This window comes from Galeopterus variegatus, unplaced genomic scaffold, assembly GCF_000696425.1.
Source record: "Galeopterus variegatus unplaced genomic scaffold, G_variegatus-3.0.2 Scaffold388, whole genome shotgun sequence".
Taxonomy (NCBI): Eukaryota; Metazoa; Chordata; class Mammalia; order Dermoptera; family Cynocephalidae; genus Galeopterus; species Galeopterus variegatus.
Window position 1 is genome coordinate 551,503 of NW_007726499.1, and position 9,591 is coordinate 561,093.

Genomic DNA, 9,591 nt, shown 5'->3' on the forward strand with positions numbered 1-9,591 from the left:
TAAAATAGAGTTATGCCAGTTTAACTACCCATCCTGTGACAGAGATTGAGAGACTGATCATGCACACAGCAGAGAGGAAAAGGCAGGAGGGAGGAAAAAGAGAGAGAATACTGAGAGGGAGTGTGCTCGAGAGAGCGCGGGGCAGGCAGTGAGCCTCCTCCGTGCTGGTTTCCTTGTACTCCTGTGGTCTGAACATCTTGTTGCTCAGAGTGTGATTAAGGATTTGAAATTTAGACTGGCCTTAGAACTGAGTTCACCCCACCCTTGCCCCAAGTAAGAGAAAACTCTTCGAGGGTGTATTTGACACATTTGAGCGACCCAGATGGTTTGGGGATTCACACTGAATTTATCTGAATTCTAATAGCCAACAACAGTAATTGTCTTTTTATCTAGTCTGCATCTCACTAGTAATAGGATATATATTTATTGAGAAAATATGGCTGCGGGGACTCAATACATGCTGTTGTCAATTCACAAGGTTCTGCTCTGAGCTGCCTGTCATGCAAATAAGAGATGGTCTTCTCCTTAATTCGACTCAGCCCCAAACCCTGCTTGCTGCCCTCTGGAGAAGCCAGACTTGCACGGTGGTACTATTAACCAGGTGCCATCATCCATTCTGGGCCAGCAGGTGTGGTCAGACTGGGTGTCCTGCGACAGCTCTGAGATGAGCAGTCAGTACGGGTTTAAGGGCAGTGGAGGGGTCTCCAGTGTAGGTTGAAGAACAGAAATAAACAGGAACATGGATGTGATTGTTCCTGCACTCAACCTCAGATTCCAGTTTTGGAGAGTGATTCCTGTTAGGAGGTCATTGGGCAGTACTTTGTCACTCAGGTTAGTGAAGACAGACTGAGAAGGGAGAAGGGGGAATCCACTCCACAAAAACTTCGACAAGAGCAGAAATTTGCCTGCTTCTTTGAGTCNAGGGGGAATCCACTCCACAAAAACTTCGACAAGAGCAGAAATTTGCCTGCTTCTTTGAGTCAGTTCTGGGCTGGAAACTGAGATGTAGCAGAGCCAGGAAGACTATGTCAACAAGGCAGGCTGCATGGTCCTAGGGCCGCAGGGTGACTGCAGAAGCAAGAGTGGCCAGATCTTTAGACGTTCTTTGACGTAATCTGGAAATTTGGATTTTTGTGTGAAATCTTCACTTTTTTAATATTAGCAACAGACTTTTAGAGCATTATACAGTGCTCTGCCATTCCTCCTCCACTTCCTAAAATAAGCCTATGGGCAGCATGGGAACCGTGGGTCATCGGCTCCTGGCGGCAGCAGGCTGGCCTGGATGAGCGGGCAAGACCCCTGGTAACTGCCTCCTGGGTACACGGCGATTCCCCACTCCTCTTCGGAAAGTGTGGCAGTCACTCCCAATGTGGAGGAGACACAGTCTTCTTTCTTCCTGCTGCAGAATTTTCAGAAGGACCAATCAGAGTGTGGGGAGTGTTCAGGGTGGTCATCACCCAATGGCCTGGGTACAGAGCAAGGGGCTCCCACTCTGCAGTCAACGCCGAGCCCCTCCCTCTGAGTGTCTTTGGAGCAGGCTGAGCTCCATTGCTGCACTGCACCAGCGTCCTCCTCCAGCTCAGGGTCCCTGACCCTGTCCCAGAGAGACAGCCCACTTCCTTGCCCTTCCTCAGGGCTGTCGGACTTGGGTAGCCAGTGGGTGAGGCTTTTGATCACTTATAGAATGCTGCCCAGAGATCAGCTCCTGGCATCCATGGATCTCATCTCCCCAGGGACTGGTCTCTCATGGTGCTTGCTGGCACACAGACATTCCCCCCGGGGGTGGAGCCCCCTGCCCAGTTATGCAAGGCAAGGAAGCCAAGTGGCTCAGCTCAGACACTGGAGCATGTGGCTCTGCTGGCTGCTGGGGGAAGCCAAAGGTTGTCCCTGAGCTCTTTCCATTTGAACCAGCCAGGAACAGCTGACCTGCCCATCTGGATCTCAGCAGGGCAGTGTATTGGTGGGCAGAGGGGAGCAGAAGGCCAGCTGGGAGGGACAGTTTGGGCAGATGGAGGCACTACCGGCAATGGAGGCAGGCCTGCGTGGGCAGTATGGAGAGGACTCAGCCCCCAGGTCCTCTGCAGAAGGCAGGAGCACTTACGAAGCTACAGTAAGGAGGGGCTGATGGCTGCTCAGGCCCCAGGGAGGCCCAGACAACATGGCACTATAGACCTGCTGTGCCCTGAGCGTCCCGCATTAATGACGCCACAGTCATGGGCAAGTTACTCGGCTCCTCTGAGCTTTAGTTTCCACATCCATAAAATGTGAATACTATTTACCTCTCAGGGTGGTGATGAGCTGATGTTTCTGAGCAGATGGGAGGTACCATAGATGGTTGTATCTAAATGAGATGATTATTATGTTTATCTATTTTTATTCCACTTCTAAAGTACTTATTTTTCCTTCAGGTCTTTAAAGCAAGATTTTAAAGACATCCCAAATGGAACAGGTCAGGGAAGTGGCCACAGGGCTTCTTTTAAGCCTGTGACATCTTCTGTGCTCCCGAGTGGCCTCCCAGCGCCCAGCCATGCTCCGCTCAGCCTCCAGAGGGAGCCGTCTAAACTGCACACCTGGTCTTGTCACTGTCCTGCTTCAGGACATTCCATTTGTCGTTCAGCTCCCACATAAGAGATGGGCACTGGCTTTGGGCTAGGTAAGGGTGGGAATGAGGGGATGGTGGGGCACAGGCTTATCCTCAGGGGTTCGGTCTGGGCTCCTCTGCTCCTGCAGGCTAAGAGCCGTGGCTGCCATCCCCTTGGGCATCCCTGCCTACCTCTGCAGCCTCGTGCTCTTCCACGCAAGCTTGCCCATGCTGATTGGCCAGTGCTGTTCTCAGGCCATGCCCAAGTTCCTGCTGGTCTCATCTTCACCTGCCATCTCCGTGTTGTCCTTTCTTCTTCCTCCATCCCTCTTCCTTTGCCTCTTTCCAGCCCAGCCCTTACAACTCAGCCTTTGTAGGGTTGCAGGTGATGGAAATCCAACTCAAAACAGCTGAAAGGAAAAGGTTATTCATTGACTCACAAAACTGGAAAGTTGCACGCTTTCTGACACTGCTGGATCCGGGTGCTCAGGCAGCACTGGGACCTGGTGTCTCTCGTCTCNAAGCCAAAGGTTGTCCCTGAGCTCTTTCCATTTGAACCAGCCAGGAACAGCTGACCTGCCCATCTGGATCTCAGCAGGGCAGTGTATTGGTGGGCAGAGGGGAGCAGAAGGCCAGCTGGGAGGGACAGTTTGGGCAGATGGAGGCACTACCGGCAATGGAGGCAGGCCTGCGTGGGCAGTATGGAGAGGACTCAGCCCCCAGGTCCTCTGCAGAAGGCAGGAGCACTTACGAAGCTACAGTAAGGAGGGGCTGATGGCTGCTCAGGCCCCAGGGAGGCCCAGACAACATGGCACTATAGACCTGCTGTGCCCTGAGCGTCCCGCATTAATGACGCCACAGTCATGGGCAAGTTACTCGGCTCCTCTGAGCTTTAGTTTCCACATCCATAAAATGTGAATACTATTTACCTCTCAGGGTGGTGATGAGCTGATGTTTCTGAGCAGATGGGAGGTACCATAGATGGTTGTATCTAAATGAGATGATTATTATGTTTATCTATTTTTATTCCACTTCTAAAGTACTTATTTTTCCTTCAGGTCTTTAAAGCAAGATTTTAAAGACATCCCAAATGGAACAGGTCAGGGAAGTGGCCACAGGGCTTCTTTTAAGCCTGTGACATCTTCTGTGCTCCCGAGTGGCCTCCCAGCGCCCAGCCATGCTCCGCTCAGCCTCCAGAGGGAGCCGTCTAAACTGCACACCTGGTCTTGTCACTGTCCTGCTTCAGGACATTCCATTTGTCGTTCAGCTCCCACATAAGAGATGGGCACTGGCTTTGGGCTAGGTAAGGGTGGGAATGAGGGGATGGTGGGGCACAGGCTTATCCTCAGGGGTTCGGTCTGGGCTCCTCTGCTCCTGCAGGCTAAGAGCCGTGGCTGCCATCCCCTTGGGCATCCCTGCCTACCTCTGCAGCCTCGTGCTCTTCCACGCAAGCTTGCCCATGCTGATTGGCCAGTGCTGTTCTCAGGCCATGCCCAAGTTCCTGCTGGTCTCATCTTCACCTGCCATCTCCGTGTTGTCCTTTCTTCTTCCTCCATCCCTCTTCCTTTGCCTCTTTCCAGCCCAGCCCTTACAACTCAGCCTTTGTAGGGTTGCAGGTGATGGAAATCCAACTCAAAACAGCTGAAAGGAAAAGGTTATTTATTGACTCACAAAACTGGAAAGTTGCATGCTTTCTGACACTGCTGGATCCGGGTGCTCAGGCAGCACTGGGACCTGGTGTCTCTCGTCTCCAGCCCTTACAACTCAGCCTTTGTAGGGTTGCAGGTGATGGAAATCCAACTCAAAACAGCTGAAAGGAAAAGGTTATTCATTGACTCACAAAACTGGAAAGTTGCACGCTTTCTGACACTGCTGGATCCGGGTGCTCAGGCAGCACTGGGACCTGGTGTCTCTCGTCTCTTAGCTCTGCTGTTTTCTCTGTCAGCTTCATTCTTGGACAGCCCCCTGAAGCACTGGCAAAGACAGTTACCCAGATGTTTAGACTTACAATGCAGACAGTGCACATCTGCACCGTAGTGCCAGCAAAAGGCTCTAGGCAGAGGCTCAGCAGGCTGGTTTGGGTCACGTGGCCCATAGTTGTGGCTGGGGGGGATGGGCTAGGATGGGGCAAGTGTTTGCGGCAGGATGGAGAGGGTATGGGTCTTGCTGAGTCATGTGGACTGAAAGTAGGGGGGCGGATATTTTACCAGAGCAGAATCATGGTGCTCTTACTAAAGACAGGGGTCATAAATGCCCAGCAGGTTCCAGTACACCTTCTGTGACTGCTCCCTCCACCCCTGGCATGGTTACGTGCTTTCCACATGCCTTGCTACTCTAATCATAGTGAAATGAATGTTTGCACATGCACCTGTGTCCCATTCAGCTCTGAACCCTCGCTACCTGACCCTGGGTCTGTAGCCCATGGGGATCAGTACCTGTGAATCCAGCCTTGGGCTCCTGCACAGCTGGAGCCACGCTGGGCAGAGGCTGGGGTTAGATGGTAGAGCTGGAGGTCATGGTCCTGGCAATAGGCGGGGGCCCTTGCTAGGCATACCAGTCCAGATTCTGTGGGTCCTGCAGTCTGGTAAGATCCACCATTTGGGGCCACCCCTTCATGAGATGAGAAGGGCATGTCATGAACAGGACCTCTGGAGAGCCTTAGCTCAGATGGAAATGCAGCCCAGCAAGGACAGCGACCGAACAGCCCAGCACTGTAGGAGCTGTCCTTCCCCTGGGCAGGAAGAATCAATGAGTAGCCGCCCCACTGGCTCCCATACCAGGCTCAGCCTTGAAGCTCTTCCTTCTTCTCTGAGCTCTTCTCCCTGTCCTTCTCTGAGCCTCAGGCCTCCATATTCAGCAGTCCCTCTTGGTGGTTTGCTGGACATGTCCATAACACTAATCTTCCCAAAGGCACTAACTCCAGAAACGGTGTCGCCATCAGCTGGGAGATACAGTACAAGAAAATTGTTACTCATAACAAAGAACCCAGGCTAGTGAACAGTTTACTTCTTTTACAAATGTTAGAGGTTCAAGGTTATTTCCTGTAACAATTTCCCCCTCACTCACTTGCATGTGCTTTCTTGGTGGGAGAGAAGAGGGTGGACCATTGTAGGGAGCTGGGGGCTTTGTGTTCCTGCAATGTCCACACCCACGATGCAGCCCCATTACCTGGGGACCTTGCAAAGGCTGTACCAGACCCATCAGTGTCACCCACTGAGTCAGGGAGTCAGGCAAGATCTGCTACTCTAGACCTTCAGCAAAGAGTCCTCCCCCTCTGAGCCCTCAGTGCCACCACTGCTGTCTGGCTGGTTTCCAGGTGAAGTCAGGGTAAATCCCACGCAGTCCCCGGGACTGCCTCCAGCCAGCCTTCCCAGCGATGGCGGGTGCCGAGTGTGTCAGTTCCCCCACCCAAGCTGAGGATGGCCCTGGGTGCCAAGACTGGAACTTCCTGGGAGAACCTTCTGGCCCCCGTCTCCACTGAGCTTTCTGAGGGATATTTGCATATCATAAATTAAGGACAAGTTTTAGACTGTTCTTCAAGCAATTTCTTAAGGAAATAGCTCAGGTGAAATTAACTATTCTGAATAATTCATTTTCCTTCTTCCAAACTTAAATTTACTCTACTCTTAATGGAGAATTAGCCAGATGTGGGGCAGGGAGAGTCGATGGCTCATATTAAAGTTATTAAGGAACAAAAAGGCTGGAAACCCTCTGAATTAAAAACTTGTCTTCTGCCGACTGTGTTGATAGAGAGAGGTTGGCATCGTCCTGCACTGCTGGAGTGAGGTGAGTGCAGGGCTGAACACTGAGCTCCTGGGACTGAGGTCTCTCTGCTGTGACTTCCTCTGGCTGCCAGGAGCTGGTGGGAAGAGAAGATATGGCTTCTTGGTGATGACTGTGGTTATTGGGATAGGCGGTTTCTCAGGCAGGAGTCCCGATGCTTAGAGCTGGAAGGGACCTTTGGCTTCACATAGCCCGGGGTTTTCTGAACATGTGTTGCCCACACACCAAGCACCTTGATGAATATTTTGCCATATGGGTTTACTATCTGTACCATTATTGGGTCACTTTTTATTTATTTATTTGTTTATTTTACTTTATTTTTTTAAAGATGGCAAAATAATATAATAATATAAGTATGGCCCTTATTTCAGATTCTGGAAAATTCAATTTTGGACAAATAAATGTTATTACATGTAATTATGGATAACACATGATGGTCTAATACTTTAATACCTTTGTTTAAAAGGAATATTAAAATAAGTGATCTTTAAAATCATTGTGATAATTAATAGCATGACACCAAAGTTATAATATTTTAATAACATTTTTATATTTCTGGAACAACTTATTCAATTTATACGATAAACATGATATGGCAAACAAAAGGAAAAAAAAACTGAGACGGTCTTTTTACAAAACATGTAAAAGTACTTTCTTTTGACTGTTTATTCAATACGTATACCTGTCACATGCTCTTGGTATTCTTCTGAATTGTTTGTTATGCAAAGCTTTAAAAAATGAAAATTTCATATAAAAATAATTAATCTGTTTTTAGACAATGGTTTTCAAATTAAATAACAAGGAGTCTGTTTACCAATGTATATTTGCATAGAAATAGTTTAATACTTAGAAAATCATCAGGATGTCAGTTTTTTAAATGGCTACTGCTATACCTTAAAGTTGGTAATTTTTTCTTTTTTTTTTTTTGTCCTTTTTGAGACCGGCTGCACCGCGTTCAGCCAGTGAGCGCTGTGAGCGCAGCGGCCATCCCTATATAGGATCCAAACCCGTGGCGGGAGTGCTGCTGCTCTCCCAGCGCCGCACTCTCCCGAGTGCGCCACAGGCTTGGCCCATTAAAGTTGGTAATTTAAATTTTATTTACATGAGGGTACTTCAGAAAACTCATGGAAATACTTGTAGTATCTAAACAATTCCATTTTTCTATGAACATTGGAAGTATCTTTGTAATTTCAAAGTTACAAATTCTGTAAGTATGGGGTGGCCGGTTAGCTGAGCTGGTTACAGTGCAGTGCTATAACATCAAGGTCAAGGGTTTGGATCCCTGTACCAGCCAGCTACGCCACCCCCCCCCCCAAAAAAAAAAAGTAAGTAAAATAAAAACTGGTTCATTTTTTAAAAAGTTAAATGCATTTATTTGTAAAACAAAGTTTAAATCACTATAGTACACGGAAAACTGGATGCCTGCAGTAAATAAAAGACAACTGTCAAGATAAATCAGATAAAAAAATGATATTTAGCTAAAATCTAAAGACTGTTTTCTTGTTTTTGAGCATCAAGTGTTCAAGAGGTGTTAAAGAAACACCATAACCAAGCCAAGATTTTCTGACTGGAGGTAAGCAGAAGGCTCGAAAGGGAGTTGAAAGGGCACGTGTTTCTTCTGTCATTGAGTATGATTTAGTGGGTGTCTGGTACACCCTAAAATTGCTTTATAGGTCACCAGTGTTGTCTGCCTCCCCTCCCCACACCCAAGAAACCCTACTCCCATTTTGCAGAAGGTGTGACTAAGGTTCATACATAGACTGAAATATCTGAGGTACCCAGAGCTGGCTAGAGGCAGCACAGGGTAGAGCCCAGGTGTTAGGACTGTCTGAGGAACTGAAGTCACTGGATCATTGCTCAGCCTGGAAAACCAATATCTGACCCAAATTTCAAGCCAAAGCTACTTACCAAGTAGAGATCCCATCAAGAAATGCAAAGAGTGGAGAGTCACTGGAGGAAATTGGTCCTGGCTTTAGAGGAGGTGAATCTAGTTTGGGCAAAGTTATAGTAGAGGTGAGACAGGTCTGCAGATGTTGTGGTAGAATGATTTATATCAAAACTTAACCTGACGTCATCAAAACAGGCAAACTCAAATGCAAAAAAGGTATTGGTAGGGTCAAGCCTTGAAGAAATTTCTAAGAAGATAAAGGTCAGAAAAGTGACATAAATGAGGCCAGAAAAAACCCCAGCATCCCCCAGAGGATGTCTCAGACTTAAAGAACAGATGCTAGAGGCCTCTTCTTAGAGTGCGGGGTCCCTGTTTCTTTTTATCTAGGCCGAGTGCTGGAGCTCAGCAGGCCTCCCCGACAGCATGCTTTGCTCTTCCTTCTCAGGGTTCTGCCGCCGTGCCTTCTGCTCGGAGGCTGAGAGAACCCTGGGGAGGGAACGTTCCGCTGTGGTCTGAACTGGCCCATGTGCAGCTGGCCAGATGTTAGATGTGGAAGCAAAGGGGCGAGAGCGCTGCTGAAGAGCCCACTGGAAAACCTGAGGGCATGGTGCTGACAGCCTGGGTGGATTTGCTTCAGGAGTTCTGTGGAAGAGGGTTCCTTTAAGACCCCTTGTGACATTTTAGGACTATGAACAGACTCCTGGGCCAATAGGGGGCTTCGGGGAGGACCCTTCAGGGCTGGTTTGGCCACTGTGCTGGGTGCCGCCTATGGGAGTTACAGACTAGTTCTGCTCTTTCTTTCTTTGTTCATCCTTTTTGTCACTGGCCTGAAAGGTTGCCCAGGGCAGGCCTGCTGTTGGTGACTGCATGTTGCCCACCTTGCCAGGAGTCCCCTCCTGGAGACTGCAGTAGCCTTCCACACAGCCAAGAGATGGCCCTCATCACTTCTGAGGACATGGCATTGAGGGCCCATCACCAGGGACCACAAGGCCAGACAGCTGGGCCTGTATCACTGCTTAGCTAAGAGTCACCTTCCTGGGCTACCCTCCGGGCACCCGGCCAGTGCTCGGGCAGAGCAGAGCTGCAGTATATGAGCATCAGGGCCACAGAGCTGAGCTGCGAGGCTGAGGGCCTGCGGGCCTCCCAGGCATGGTTGGCACTGATGAGGATCCCAGGTGTGGCCTCACATGAAGGTTAGGCAGCCTGGAACTGGGTTTCTGGGTCCCCCTCTCAAGAGGGAGAGGATGTCATTGCTTTATATGTGAGAAGAAGGGGTGGTGAGGGTCCTGGGACTCGGAATGCAGTTAAGGTGAAGAAAGGTGCTCCTCACTGGAGCAGC